Source organism: Quercus lobata, chromosome 5 (assembly GCF_001633185.2).
Source record: "Quercus lobata isolate SW786 chromosome 5, ValleyOak3.0 Primary Assembly, whole genome shotgun sequence".
NCBI classification, from domain to species: Eukaryota; Viridiplantae; Streptophyta; class Magnoliopsida; order Fagales; family Fagaceae; genus Quercus; species Quercus lobata.
In genome coordinates, this window is record NC_044908.1 from 27005967 (window position 1) to 27022879 (window position 16913).

A 16913-nucleotide genomic window follows, 5' to 3' on the forward strand; every position below is an offset into this window, starting at 1 on the left:
GTAAATCAACTAGTTTGAATATTTTTGTGTTTCTAATACACACACACATATATATATATATAGAGAGAGAGAGAGAGAGAGAGAGAGAGAGAGAGAGAGAGAGAGAGAGGATTTAGAGTTCAAACCCTCTACTACCCCAACTATCAATGTAAAAATAAAAAAATAAAAAATATTACAGAGAGAGAGGATTTAAAGTTCAAACCCTCTACTACCCCAACTATTAATGTAAAAATAAAAAAATAAAAAATATTACAGCTACATTATAGTTAATAAGACGAAAGAAGTAATTAAACTAAAAAGAAAAGAAATTAGCTCTCCAATATTTACTAAAAAAATAGAGTAGTTTTGGAATCACAAATTATTTCATAATTTTTTTGCCACAATTCTATATGGTAAATTATGAGTTGTTAACTATTACTTATATAAGAAACTTGAGATTTAATTCTGGCTTACATCAAAAACTGATTGGTGTTTTGATCTGATAATAAATAGTTATTATTAGGAACGGATGCCTTAAGTTACCTTTAAAAAAAAAATTAAAAAAACAAAAAAAAAAAACTATAACTTATATATTGACCCACCATTTTTTCTTCATCAATTATATTCGACGTAACAAAAAGTTGTGAAAATTTTTATACTTCTAAACTTTTTATAAAAATAAATAAACTACAGAAAATGAAAGACATGATTAAGGGTAGTATAAATAATATAATTGAGTCAGAGCAACAGCTGCCAACCACAACTTGAGAGAGTGTCAAATACTGGAAACTGAACGGTGTAAAACAACGTGCACATCACCAAACAAAATTTAAAAAAGCATGATTGAGGTGAGTTAATATAGTATTAGTCCAAAGTCGAAACTGTCCGAAAAGCCTGAAGTACATGACTACTGATTAGGCCTCACCTTAGTTACGGTCCAAAAACACGTTACTATTTGCAGAAGCATATATACCCTCACATATTCTCTTACCGTGGACATACTCATGGTCATGGACACAGTTGTCCCCAGCTACTACGAACCAACGGTGTAAATTTGTCCACGTGTAAAGAAAGGGCAAGTGTTAACGTCACCGTCACGGGCCTCGGGATTTGATGGCACGAAAACGAACTCGTAAATCGTATTCATCAAATCAATCAAGTAAAAGTACACGGTGCAAACGGTGTTTTGTTGGGACACGTCATTTCCTTTTTAGTCTGATTTGGACACGTCATTTCTTTTTTAGCCTGATTTGGCCACGTCATTCTGCATTGTCTTCCAGCAGTTTTTTTTTTTTTTTACGTTACATATGGTATCCTCACATTCGAACAGTCTACTCGTACGTTAAAATCGGCCATTTTTGCCACAGTTATAATATTTGTGTAAATTTACACAGTTATTTTTTATTTTTGGGTCATAGGAAAAGATTTTTAAAAAAATTTCCAATGATATTAACAAAAATAAAAATTGGATTTTATGTTTTATTTTTTATTTTTTGGTTGAGAGAGAGATTCTAGTTCTAGGTCACAAAGATTTTTTTTTTTTTTTTAATATTTTGTGAATTCATTGGCCACCTTTCTACTTTCCCTTTTTTTTTTTTTTTTTTTTTTTTTTAACACATTTTCCCCTTATAATTGACTATATTTTTGGAGGTTTCAAGCAATTACCTCACTGTTGTGAAATTTTAAAATACTCGCAAGTGTACGAACCGTATCGAAGTATAGTTGGACAAGAACGAGGTCGAACCCACAGAGACTTGTATGAATGTAGGAAAATTAATTAAACCTTAACCAAATTAATCCTAATCTAATTTAAGTAAAAATTGGTTGGTTACAATAAAATAAACTAAGCAATTAATAAAATTAAGCAAATAGTTAAACTAAGAAAAATATATAAAGCAATAAAAAGATGTAAACAATCAAGAGAAAGGAATTAAGGTTTTGGAATCCGCCTTGTAAGTCATATCAGCATATATTTATGATTATTAATTTTTTCCAACTCACTACATGATAATCTAGAAATCAATCTTACTATCATGGAAAATATCATCATTAAAACTTATGTTTAAGAATCTAAAGCATGTTCTTCTTCGCTTCTTAAGTATAAAATCAAATCATCAATTGTATCCGTAGCCAAACAAATCACAAGATATATCCAATTCTAAAAATCAAATCATAAATTGTATCCATTGACAGACAAATCACAAGTGATATCCAATTTTATAATCAAGAATTAATAAACCAAGCATTCAATTAATTAAGACAAATCCTAAATCATGAGAAAAACATGATTGAACTCATATCTAGAATTCCATCTTAGTCAATTGATATGAAGTAAGAACAATTTAAATCATTAAAGAACAACTATATTGGGAAAAATCAAATCACATAAATATAACTGATAATCCTTAACAAGGTTTCATCCTCAACCCTAATTATAAATTTAGCTACTCATAGTAATTGAAAGAAAACACAAAAATAAAATACTAAACATTAAACTAGACAAATAAAATAAAACTAACTGTCATGGAAGAAGTAGCTGCAACTCTCTACACATTCAGCCCTCAGCCCTCAGCCCTAGCACTAGCCTTCCCCCCTGAATTTTGCCCTAAAGAGCCTTTAAATAGGTTAAAGAATCCTATTACAAGTTGAATTCCCGTTTGGAGAAAATCCCAGATTTTTAGGCTTCACTTAACCGACTATTTTGGCCCATTTAACGTCAGAATTTGGACTTTTGGTAAACTACAAAGTTGTAGCCCTTTAAGTTATCGTTCCAGCCCAACTTGAATCATCTCGATTGGACATCTGAGCCGAAAGTTATGCCAAAAATACTAACTGATGTGCAGTCTGGAATCCTAATCCGAATTGGACTTGGATTTGGCGCAAATTTCCTTTGATTCCTTACTCCAATTGGACTTAAATTTAATTGGGTTGGTCTTTTCTTGAATTCATGCCTGGCTGGATGTAAGTTGGCTTGATTCAATTGGCCTAGCCCCACTTTGCATGTAAAGCCCTTGTTACCTACAACACAAAGATATTATATAATCGTCACAAAATAACATAAAAGTAAGGCTAAATATGTAGATATGTGAGTACTTTATTGTATATATTTCATGCACATCAAATACCCCCAAACCTACATTTTGCTAGTCCTCGAGCAAAACAAAACAAAGAAATTAAAAACACAGAAAAAGAAAATCCTAACTAATCCACTTTCGCTGGAATTTTCGATTGCATTTAGCGTATGCAACAAGCCTTTAAACCCCTAGCTTACACTAGTGGACGAGTTGTAGTCTCGTGAGGGTTTGCAGGGAATTTACCCACAAAATTCTGAGAATGAATACCAAAAAAAATAAATAAATAAACAAAACAAAGAAAATCAAAATTTTTTTTTTTTTTTTCAATTGCCTTTTGTAAAGCGGATTAGTTCAAGTTCAAAAACACTGCATATGCTAAGAAATTTCTCATGCCATCAAAACTCAATGTGAGTGAAAAGTGGTAGCCAACCCAAACATACTCTTAGTTTTAGAATAAACTTGACTCGAATCTCTATTTGAAAGTATGCTTCAACTCAAATCTTTCTAGTGTTATCACTCAACAAATGAAATCACTCTGAAATGGGGTGTAACACTCTCAACAATATATGTGAGCGGAATAATGTAAGCAAAATCAAATACCTCACATATAAAACACATGAAAAACGCTTAATCAAGAAAGAACAAGTAGTCTCATGAAAGGATGCCAAAAAGAATTTATACCACACCTTTTTCTTCTCAATCATATCAATATCTGAACTACACAATCTTCAAGATCAAATAAGGACTTTATTGGGACGTAATGTAAGGTAAAAGTAAAGGGAATGAAATAAAAATGGGTGAAGGTAAATATAAGAAGTGTTACAATATTTGTCGGAATGTCAACTCTCTTTGGAATTTTCATTCAGCATTTTTTCTTTTCAACTCTTCTTCTTCAAAATAGTACTCCTTCCTCACATTTCAGTTCTCAAAATTTGATGAGAACCTTTTTAATTTTCTTCTTTTTGACACTTTTCCCTTCTTCTGTTTTTCTTCTCTTTTCAATTCTTTTTCTTTTTTTTTCTTTGAATTTTTCTTTCTTTCTTTGAAGTCTCTTCCAAACCACCACATTGAAACAAATTGATCAAATTCAATCTTGAAACACTATGGATAAGGGCTTTAAGAAAGAAAGGCTAATTAAAGGGCTCAACGGGGTGACTAGCGATAATGTATCAAAAAAAAAGAAAAATACATATAAGGCTCAAAGTAGACAAAAATGGCCTAATCTCATCTCTCGAAGACTAGTATAGTTCATTCAATATCAATGACTTCAAAAGATTCAAGTGTGGCATAAAATCATTTTTTTTTTCTTGGCCAAAAGAAAAAAACAATGAGACTACAACAAGGGAAATATGTTACTCACTTCCAAATGAATTTTAAGATTAGAAAAAAAAAAATAACCCTCCAAAAATAATGATTGGCTCAAAACTCACAGGGGTTATAGTCTCCACATTGTTATCATCAAGATTTTCTAATCATTTTTATCCTTCAACAACAAGTTGTGTTTGAGTGGCTATGTGCATGTGCAATGAATTGAGCATGAAAGCAATGAAATTCTTTAAGCAACAGTAGTATAATGAACTCAAAACATAAACCTCAAGCTAGGCAAAAGTTTTTTGTTTTTTTTTTTTTTTGTTTTTTTTAACACAACTAAACAAAACAAAAAGATAGAAATCTATATGCACCCCCCCCAAACCTAAACCAAACATTGTCCTCAATGTTAAAAATGATACTCTCAAATATATGTCTTGAATGAAAAGAGAGCAAAATATGAATATGCAACATGAGAAACTCAAGTTGGAAAAGTAAGGTAAGGAGAAGGAGGAAACGTACCTTAATCAAGCTGATTGTTATAAATTTTAATTTCTGTCACATATCAGCTAGAACAAAAGAAAATAAAACTAAACAAGAAAATAAACACAAAGTCTAATCTAGAAGCAGAAAATAATTTTTTTTTCTTTTTTTTTTTGCAAAAAGATTTAACACAACTGGAGATCAATCTTGATAAACAGGACAAACCCCAACAACATCATGGAGATAAATAATTCATATTATGAATGGACTAGTCCAATGATATTGTAACTTACCTGGGTCAAAAACATGTTGAGAAGCTTTTGCAGTGTCTTCCAATTGAATTCTTTGCATAACCACAGAAGCACTAATACCTTTAATATCAGCAATTCTCCAACCTATAGCTTCCTTGTGCTCTTGAAGTATACTTATCAATTGGTGTTCCCAAAAGTCATCCAACTTTAGTGGTTCTACAATAGATGGGAATGGGGATGAAGAAAGTGGGAAACAGACCACTTTTGGCTGCCAGCTATCAATACTTAAGAGAGGAACAGAATCCAACAATGCATTGACCTCCTCAATTGATTTTTCAGTATCCAAATTGCAATCAAAATGGGTTAAGCAAGCGTTTGGGGGATCCTCACAACTTGATTGTAGGAAAGTATCATGGACTAGGCTCCCAATCATGTTAACCTCACATATATCCTCATTGTCTAGTACTTGCTTACTTATGTCAAAAATATTAAGCTCAACAGTCATATTCCCAAAAGAAATCTTCATCACACCACTTCGACAATTGATCAAAGCATTGGATGTGGCCAAGAAAGGGCGACCCAAAATGACATGGATTTGTGTACTGGCATTTAGAGTAGGCTCAGTGTCTAACACAACAAAATCAACAGGAAAATAGAACGCATCCACCTTAATCAACACATCCTCAATAATACCTCTAGGGATTTTCACAGACCTATTAGCTAATTGAAGTGTCATGGTTGTGGGCTTCAACTCCCCCAAACCTAGCTGTAAGTATACTGAATATGGCATTAGGTTCACACTTGCCCCCAAATCTAGCAAAGCTCGCTCAATGAGATGATCCCCAATCCTGCATGAAATTGTAGGAGATCCAGGGTCTTTACATTTCACTGGATATTTATTCTGAATGATTGAACTAACTTGCTCTGTCAAAAATGCCTTTTTAGGGACATTTGTCTTTCTCTTCATTGTCACAAGATCTTTTAGAAACTTAGCATAAGCAGGAACTTGCTGAATTGCATCAAGAAATGGAATATTAATTTGCACTTTCTTAAAAACCTCTAAAATATCTCCAAATTGTGTACTTTTCTGAGGACTGATTAAACTTTGAGGGAATGGAGCTTTAGGAACAAACCTCCTATCAAGGGGAGAACTAAGATCCTGAATTGGAATTGAGGTTGAGTTGCCTTTCTTTTCCCTATGGTCATCCTGTGAACTATGAGTTCCCTTTTCCTTTAACACAATATTTTCATCATCCTCCACTTCTGGCATTTTCACTTGATTATCAACTTGCTTACCAGACCTAAGGGTAGTAATAGACTAAACAGATTCATGTGCATGAGTAGAACTAGAAGAACCATTAATTGCATACTGCCCTTTTGGGTTAGGTATAGGTTGACTAGGAAACTTTCCTTTTTCCCTCTCTCCAACTTGGGTTGCTAACTGGCCAACTTGATTTTCCAACTTCGAAATAGCTTGAGTATTCAAATGGGTGGAACTTTTTATCTCTTGAATGGCTTGGCTAGTTGATTGCATGAAAGTTTTGAGAGACTCTTCCAAAGATGATTGTGGTCTTGGTGGTGCCATAAACTGAGGATTTGATTGAGGAATGGGAGGAAATGCTTGAGTAGGTGGACGAAATTGATTTTGTTGATGCACTTGTTGTCCACCTATATTTGTGGGGGAATGGTTCTGCCTCCAAGAGAGATTAGGATGATTTTGCCAATTTGGATTGTATGTCTCCGAAAATGGACTAACAAGTGGTTTTCCATAATTATTTAGTGCATTTGCTTGCTCAGTATAAAAATCAGGGTAACCAGCTATGGAGGGACACATTTGTGTTGTATGCATAGGACTTGCACAAATAGAGCATGTTTCACTTTGAACTTTATTGACAGAATTCATCCCTTTACCTAAAGCTAAAGCTTCAACCTTACGAGTGAGATTTTCCAACCTAGCTTTTATGTCTAAATCTTCACTGACTTCATACAATCCTCATTTCTTAATTGTAGGGGCAGATCTCTCTCTACGATTGGAAAAATCCCATTGTTGTGAGCTTTCTGATAGATTCTCAAGAAATTTGTATGCCTCATCATCCCTAAGACTTAAAAATCCACCACCATTCATGGACTCAATCATGTTACGATTTGTTTGAGTCAAACCATTATAAAAATATTGTACTAGTCTCCATGTTTCAAAACCATGATGGGGACACTTTAAGATCAAGTCCTTAAATCTCTCCCAACTCTCATAAAATTTCTCTTGTTCATCCTGATAAAAATCTGCAATTTCTCTCCTCAAAGCATTGGTCTTGGCCATTGGGAAAAATTTAGAGAGGAATTTTGTGACCAACAGTTCCCATGAAGTGATAGATCTAGGTGACAAAGAATTAAGCCATGCTTTTGCCTTATCCTTCAAGGAAAAAGGGAATAAACGCAAGCGAACAGAGTCATCAGTGAAATTCTGAAACTTACAAGTAGCACAAATCTCAAGAAAATCCTTCACATGCATATAAGGATCTTCTCTATCCAATCCATGAAAAGTAGGAAGAAGGTGGATTATCTGTGGCTTTAACTCAAAATGTGCAGCAGTGGTTGCAGGCAATACTATGCAAGATGGAGGGTTGGTGGTTATGGATGAGAACAACTCCCTAAGAGTTTTTGAATCATCTCCTATTTCTCCTATTGTGGATGAATAATCAAAACTAATAAGACGATTTTCTTTATCACGTATCCAAGTTCTCATACACCAAGCACAACGAAAAAAAAAAAAAAATTTTGTTTTTTGTTTTTTTTTTTGTTTTTATATATTTAAAAGAAAAAAATTAACTACAACTAGTAGAAGGAAAAATTCAATTAAGACCTAATTTATTTTCCTAGCCAAGTCCCCGGCAACGGCACCAAAAACTTGTTGTGAAATTTTAAAATACTTGCAAGTGTACGAACCGTACCGAAGTATAGTTGGACAAGAACGAGGTCGAACCCACAGAGACTTGTATGAATGTAGGAAAATTAATTAAACCTTAACCAAATTAATCCTAATCTAGTTTAAGTAAAAATTGGTTGGTTACAATAAAATAAACTAAGCAATTAATAAAATTAAGCAAATAGTTAAACTAAGAAAATATATAAAGCAATAAAAAGATGTAAACAATCAAGAGAAAGGAATTAAGGTTTTGGAATCCGCCTTGTAAGTCATATCAGCATATATTTATGATCATTAATTTTTTCCAACTCACTACATGATAATCTAGAAATCAATCTTGCTATCATGGAAAATATCATCATTAAAACTTATGTTTAAGAATCTAAAGCATGTTCTTCTTCGCTTCTTAAATATATAATCAAATCATCAATTGTATCCGTAGCCAAACAAATCACAAGATATATCCAATTCTAAAAATCAAATCATAAATTGTATCCATTGACAGACAAATCACAAGTGATATCCAATTTTATAATCAAGAATTAATAAACCAAGCATTCAATTAATTAAGACAAATTCTAAATCATGAGAAAAACATGATTGAACTCATATCTAGAATCTCATCTTAGTTAATTGATATAAAGCAAGAACAATTTAAATCATTAAAGAATAATTATTGTGGGAAAAATCAAATCACATAAATATTACTGATAATCCTTAACAAGGTTTCATCCTCAACCCTAATTATAAATTTAGCTACTCATAGTAATTGAAAGAAAACACAAAAATAAAATACTAAACATTAAATTAGACAAATAAAATAAAACTAACTGTCATAGAAGAAAACCAAAGAAGTAGCCGCACTCTCTATACATTCAGCCCTCAGCCCTAGCACTAGCCTCCGTCCCAGCCTCTCTAAATTTTGCCCCAAAGAGCCCTTAAATAGGTCAAGGAATCCTATTACAAGTTGAATTCCCGTTTGGAGAAAATTCCAGATTTTTAGGCTTCACTTAACCGACTATTTTGGCCAATTTAACGTCAGAATTTGGACTTTTGGTAAACTACAAAGTTGTAGCCCTTTAAGTTATCGTTCCAGCCCAACTTGAATCATCTCGATTGGACATCTGAGCCGAAAGTTATGCCAAAAATACTAACTGATGTGCAGTCTGGAATCCTAATCCGAATTGGACTTGGATTTGGCGCAAATTTCCTTTGATTCCTTACTCCAATTGGACTTAAATTTAATTGGGTTGGTATTTTCTTGAATTCATGCCTGGCTGGATGTAAGTTGGCTTGATTCAATTGGCCTAGCCCTATTTTGCATGTAAAGCCCTTGTTACCTACAACACAGATATTATATAATCAGTCACAAAATAATATAAAAGTAAGGTTAAATATGTAGATATGTGAGTACTTTATTGTATATATTTCATGCACATCACTCACTCTCCTAAGACAAAAGTTAGTCCTGTATGTAAAGGCATATTTTATTCATATCTCAATTCACTTTTTCGAATATGTGTGTGTGAGAGTGTTTTAAAAAAATGGTTACGCATGTAAAGAATGAATATTAAAATAATTTTTAGAATAGATAATTTAATGTTAGTTATTTTGAAAAGCAATTGTATAAAATAGAAAAAAAAAAAAAAAAAAAGTAAAATTTTATGCTGAAATAAACATAAATTTTTACACGACTTTAAGAGAATGTTCTTTTAAGATAAAAATTTGAATTTTTGACATCGAAACACAAAAAAATGTGACAATGGAAATACTACTTTTTTTTTTTTTTTTTTCTTTTCTTTTCTTTTTTAATTTAACATTTAAGAGGAATTTGGATTTTCGACTTGTTTGACAAAAACACCAAAAAGTGTCAGTTTAGGCTTTAGCTGCAACAGAACAGCCTGAGGTGGTGCCATTTTCTCTTCTTTGCTGAATAATGGAACTCAAATCAAAATAGAGCCAGTAAAAGATTATAAGTAATGGGCCCAAGGCCCACTATTTCCAAACCATGGGCTAGTAAAGAGATAAACACTGGCTCTGTCCAATTCCCAAAAGGCTGTCCAATGCCCACTAATAAGCAGAGAGAGATGAGCTGAAATACTTCTCTGCGGCCCAACAAAAGAAAATGAGAAGTTGTCAAAAGTACCTTTATTTCACTTGCTTCGAAAGGTGGAAATTGGCAAAGAAATGTATTAGAAGCAAGTGCAAAGCTTTTTCCTTATTCAAAAGCTCTAATTGTTTAAAGGGTTATAGAAGAGGCCAACGACATCAAGGGAATAATTTTAAATTTCTAATTTGGAAGAAGGTAAAGGCATTGGAAAACAATTGTTTAAAGGGTTATAGAAGAGGCCAACGACATCAAGGGAATAATTTTAAATTTCTAATTTTGAAGAAGGTAAAGGCATTGGAAAACAAGCGCTTTACACACACACACAGGGAATAATTTTAAATTTCTAATTTGGAGGAAGGTAAAGGCATTGGAAAACAAGCGCTCCACACACACACAGAGGAATGGCCTTGGATTGGGTATGGGTATGGTATACCCATACGCGATCCAATTATTTTATAGAATTGTAACACAAATAGTTTTAGATCTCGATTACAATTCATGAAATACAATTCAAAAAAGAAAAGAAAAGTGACTCACTCAATTGAAAAATTGATCATACGCTCTATCATTAGTTGTGGTCCTTGTGGTGGACAAGGGATATACTGTCATCTTAACGTTTCAAGCAAACTACAAACTTTTCTACAAAAGTCTTCTTGACTACTACAAAAAAGTCGGCAAGATTGTTTTTCCTATTATTTTGATTTACACAGTTTAAGGACGATTTTTTTTTTTTAAATTTAAGAATAAAAAATAAATATTCAATCAAGATTAGACTTTAGAGATTAAAATAGTATTTACTACTTTTTATTTTTGCTAAGTTGGTCAAAAGTACTTTGCTAGCTTCAAAATATGGACATGTTATGTTACCAACTGCTCGTTAAATATTTTTGTTTAATTCATAATATTATATATTTCTTTATTTATCAAAATTAGAAATTGGACACTTGAATCGAGAGGGTTTTTGCAAAATAATCATATTTTTAAAACTTTAAAATTCGCGTATTTTGCTTTAAAAAAAAAAAAACAATTTCATTGTGAAATTTCACTTAAAAAAAATCAATTTCATTATGAAATCGGTATGCCATTATAATCTCACTTAAAAAAAAAAAAAACTTTTTGACGTTGAAAACATTAAAAAGTTATTTTTTTAATATTTTATTCTTAAAATCAAGTTTTAGAAAACAAAAATGATTACGAAACATAACCTAATTGTTTATATCCTTTGATGGTACTCTAGAGTTTAGACAGTGAATTAATATTCTCGAAAAAAAAAGAGACTGTGAATCAATTTATTTAATTGCAAAACACTGATGAAAGAGATTGTCCATTATACTTTGCTAAGGATTTATTGAACTAGGATTAAGGGAGATTATTTCTCAAAAAAAGGACTATGTGAGATTTAATTAGGCAAAAATTATGGGACCACAACTTATTACGTAAACTTAGTCACAACTCTTTTATGAGGTAGGTTGGAGGAAAAAACGGTAAGTCTATGTGAAAATTATAAGCAACCAATCACAATATGTCATATAGGATAATTGTGACAAAGTGTGTGAAATAAGTTATGGTACTATAATTATTGCTGGTTAGGTGAGCTATCATGGAAAATATCATCATTAAAACTTATGTTTAAAAATCTAAAGCATGTTCTTCTTCGCTTCTTAAGTATAAAACCAAATCATCAATTGTATCCGTAGCCAAACAAATCACAAAATATATCCAATTCTAAAAATCAAATCATAAATTGTATCCATTGACAGACAAATCACAAGAGATATCTAATTTTATAATCAAGAATTAATAAACCAAGCATTCAATTAATTAAGACAAATCCTAAATCATGAGAAAAACATGATTGAACTCATATCTAGAATCTCATCTTAGTCAATTGATATGAAGCAAGAACAATTTAAATCATTAAAGAACAACTATTGTGGGAAAAATCAAATCACATAAATATTACTGATAATCCTTAACAAGGTTTCATCCTCAACCCTAATTATAAATTTAGCTACTCATAGTAATTGAAAGAAAACACAAAAATAAAATACTAAACATTAAATTAGACAAATAAAATAAAACTAACTGTCATAGAAGAAAACCAAAGAAGTAGCCGCACTCTCTATACATTCAGCCCTCAGCCCTAGCACTAGCCTCCGTCCCAGCCTCTCTAAATTTTGCCCCAAAGAGCCCTTAAATAGGTCAAGGAATCCTATTACAAGTTGAATTCCCGTTTGGAGAAAATTCCAGATTTTTAGGCTTCACTTAACCGACTATTTTGGCCAATTTAACGTCAGAATTTTGACTTTTGGTAAACTACAAAGTTGTAGCCCTTTAAGTTATCGTTCCAGCCCAACTTGAATCATCTCGATTGGACATCTGAGCCGAAAGTTATGCCAAAAATACTAACTGATGTGCAGTCTGGAATCCTAATCCGAATTGGACTTGGATTTGGCGCAAATTTCCTTTGATTCCTTACTCCAATTGGACTTAAATTTAATTGGGTTGGTATTTTCTTGAATTCATGCCTGGCTGGATGTAAGTTGGCTTGATTCAATTGGCCTAGCCCTATTTTGCATGTAAAGCCCTTGTTACCTACAACACAGATATTATATAATCAGTCACAAAATAATATAAAAGTAAGGTTAAATATGTAGATATGTGAGTACTTTATTGTATATATTTCATGCACATCACTCACTCTCCTAAGACAAAAGTTAGTCCTGTATGTAAAGGCATATTTTATTCATATCTCAATTCACTTTTTCGAATATGTGTGTGTGAGAGTGTTTTAAAAAAATGGTTACGCATGTAAAGAATGAATATTAAAATAATTTTTAGAATAGATAATTTAATGTTAGTTATTTTGAAAAGCAATTGTATAAAATAGAAAAAAAAAAAAAAAAAAAGTAAAATTTTATGCTGAAATAAACATAAATTTTTACACGACTTTAAGAGAATGTTCTTTTTAAGAATAAAAATTGAATTTTGACATCTAAAACACAAAAAAAATGTGACAATGGAAATACTACTTTCTTTTTTTTTTTTTTTTTTTTTTTTTCTTTTCTTTTCTTTTTTAATTTAACATTTAAGAGGAATTTGGATTTTCGACTTGTTTGACAAAAACACCAAAAAGTGTCAGTTTAGGCTTTAGCTGCAACAGAACAGCCTGAGGTGGTGCCATTTTCTCTTCTTTGCTGAATAATGGAACTCAAATCAAAATAGAGCCAGTAAAAGATTATAAGTAATGGGCCCAAGGCCCACTATTTCCAAACCATGGGCTAGTAAAGAGATAAACACTGGCTCTGTCCAATTCCCAAAAGGCTGTCCAATGCCCACTAATAAGCAGAGAGAGATGAGCTGAAATACTTCTCTGCGGCCCAACAAAAGAAAATGAGAAGTTGTCAAAAGTACCTTTATTTCACTTGCTTCGAAAGGTGGAAATTGGCAAAGAAATGTATTAGAAGCAAGTGCAAAGCTTTTTCCTTATTCAAAAGCTCTAATTGTTTAAAGGGTTATAGAAGAGGCCAACGACATCAAGGGAATAATTTTAAATTTCTAATTTGGAAGAAGGTAAAGGCATTGGAAAACAATTGTTTAAAGGGTTATAGAAGAGGCCAACGACATCAAGGGAATAATTTTAAATTTCTAATTTTGAAGAAGGTAAAGGCATTGGAAAACAAGCGCTTTACACACACACACACGGAATAATTTTAAATTTCTAATTTGGAGGAAGGTAAAGGCATTGGAAAACAAGCGCTCCACACACACACAGAGGAATGGCCTTGGATTGGGTATGGGTATGGTATACCCATACGCGATCCAATTATTTTATAGAATTGTAACACAAATAGTTTTAGATCTAGATTACAATTCATGAAATACAATTCAAAAGAGAAAAGAAAAGTGACTCACTCAATTGAAAAATTGATCATACGCTCTATCATTAGTTGTGGTCCTTGTGGTGGACAAGGGATATACTGTCATCTTAACGTTTCAAGCAAACTACAAACTTTTCTACAAAAGTCTTCTTGACTACTACAAAAAAGTCGGCAAGATTGTTTTTCCTATTATTTTGATTTACACAGTTTAAGGACGATTTTTTTTAAAAAAATTTAAGAATAAAAAATAAATATTCAATCAAGATTAGACTTTAGAGATTAAAATAGTATTTACTACTTTTTATTTTTGCTAAGTTGGTCAAAAGTACTTTGCTAGCTTCAAAATATGGACATGTTATGTTACCAACTGCTCGTTAAATATTTTTGTTTAATTCATAATATTATATATTTCTTTATTTATCAAAATTAGAAATTGGACACTTGAATCGAGAGGGTTTTTGCAAAATAATCATATTTTTAAAACTTTAAAATTCGCGTATTTTGCTTTAAAAAAAAAAAAAACAATTTCATTGTGAAATTTCACTTAAAAAAAATCAATTTCATTATGAAATCGGTATGCCATTATAATCTCACTTAAAAAAAAAAAACTTTTTGACGTTGAAAACATTAAAAAGTTATTTTTTTAATATTTTATTCTTAAAATCAAGTTTTAGAAAACAAAAATGATTACGAAACATAACCTAATTGTTTATATCCTTTGATGGTACTCTAGAGTTTAGACAGTGAATTAATATTCTCGAAAAAAAAAGAGACTGTGAATCAATTTATTTAATTGCAAAACACTGATGAAAGAGATTGTCCATTATACTTTGCTAAGGATTTATTGAACTAGGATTAAGGGAGATTATTTCTCAAAAAAAGGACTATGTGAGATTTAATTAGGCAAAAATTATGGGACCACAACTTATTACGTAAACTTAGTCACAACTCTTTTATGAGGTAGGTTGGAGGAAAAAACGGTAAGTCTATGTGAAAATTATAAGCAACCAATCACAATATGTCATATAGGATAATTGTGACAAAGTGTGTGAAATAAGTTATGGTACTATAATTATTGCTGGTTAGGTGATGACTATGTTTCAAGCTTATTCCACCGCAACAAAAATGTTTTATCATGTTTTATAAGAATAGTACAAAACGCTACACGGTTTCACTATTAAATATGAAACTCTATAAATTTTGAATGTAACATTTATTTATCTTGTTGTATTATTTTATGTATAAACCATTAATTGTATCATACTTAGTCCCCTTGTGGATTTTGAGTATACAACACAAAATCTCCCCATAATATTGTCTTTTTATGTAAAAAGGCAGTCATAAATTGTTAAATTAAACAAAACTACAATGAGTTTTTTTTTTTTTTAAATGTTTTACTCAAAAACCAATGGGGATTAAATATAACACAATTATGGATAAAACATAGAGGGATTTGTGTAATCTTTCCTTTCATATTTCTTTCGATTTCGTATTTTAGTTGCTAACTTATTATGGATTTGGAATTTGGACATTATTGGAACTTGGACACTATTTCCCTTTAATTATTTGCTGATAGATATTTGGTATTTAGTTACTTATATAATTAGCCATTTGGAATATACTACCTATAATTAATGATAGCACAACATGTGATTGTTTACAAATTTCTATCTCTAAAGATAAAGATGATTAGGGAACTAAGTTGTGTGGATTTCAATAAATTACATTGGAAATATATAAATATATATATATTTATATAAATGACTGAATCATAAGTAAATATTTTTCAAATTCACTCCAACCCATTACATAGACAACTCAAATAATTATCCATGTGTATTTGATCAAACGACCTATTAAGTCATTTAAATGTGCTACATGGTTATTAGATAATAATATGATTAAAAGTATATGTAAATATTCATTTAAACCGTCATTTCTAATGAGTTATAAGAACTTTTTTAGAAAGTGGTTTGAAGAAAAAGTTTTATCCGTAACTAGTTAATTATGATGGCAATGAAACTGAATGTTTATCTGAGTAAATTATTTCTTTTCCATTAGCACATTTTCCTATTACATGGAAAATTATTATGTACTCCGGAAAGGGGGAGTACGCATTTATGATACTCCGGGAGTACCTAATAATTTTCCTATTACATAAATTATTTTTTGAGATCATCTATATTTATTTATTTTATTGTTTTTCTTTTAGGACCTCCTCCTTCATTTTTGTCTTTGCTATATTTATATTTTAGAAAGGAAAGCAAAATCCTTTGAGTACATAAGCAGATCAATATTTATTTATTTTTTCTGAATTAAGCAGATAAACATTTAGATGGTGCATCCTATTTCCTTTTTGTGTTCATAATGATAAGAATTGCATCAACATCACAACTTAGAATTAAAAAAAAAAAAAAAAAAAAAAAACTCATCATTATTATTTTTTTAAATGCTTTGCGATCAATATTAAATGTTTTGCCATCCACATTACAACTCATTGTCCATCTCATGAGGCTGTCAAAATCATCCAAAACTTGCACCTTTTATTAATTGTAATCAGCCCCAACTAACCTACCAAAGCAGAATATATTCTATCCTATGTACTTGTAGACGTGTAAAGCTGTCCCAAAAACTAATTTCGTTACAAATATTTTCCGTCCAACAAATCCCAAACCGGTCTACAAGAAAAAGAAAGTCCTTCGTATATTTGGAACTTTCTAATTTTCCATGTGAAACATCACATGGAAACATAATGTTTCACATGGAAACATAATTCATTGACTAGCCATAAATTCGTATCTTTGATCATGCACCGTCCGGCCGTACAAATAAAAAACCACACGATTAAAATTCTCACTGGTCTACCAAGTCAAGTGCCAATTTGCTTTCCTATATAAACAGCAC

General features: G+C 31.3%; 1 non-coding gene across 1 annotated transcript; it reads left to right on the top strand.

Annotated features, from left to right (window-relative positions):
• Nucleotides 1–7290: 7290 nt before the first annotated feature.
• LOC115993401 lies at nucleotides 7291–7399 on the top strand. Its single transcript, XR_004092942.1, has one exon. It is a non-coding gene; the product is annotated as a small nucleolar RNA R71 (small nucleolar RNA).
• Nucleotides 7400–16913: the final 9514 nt, after the last annotated feature.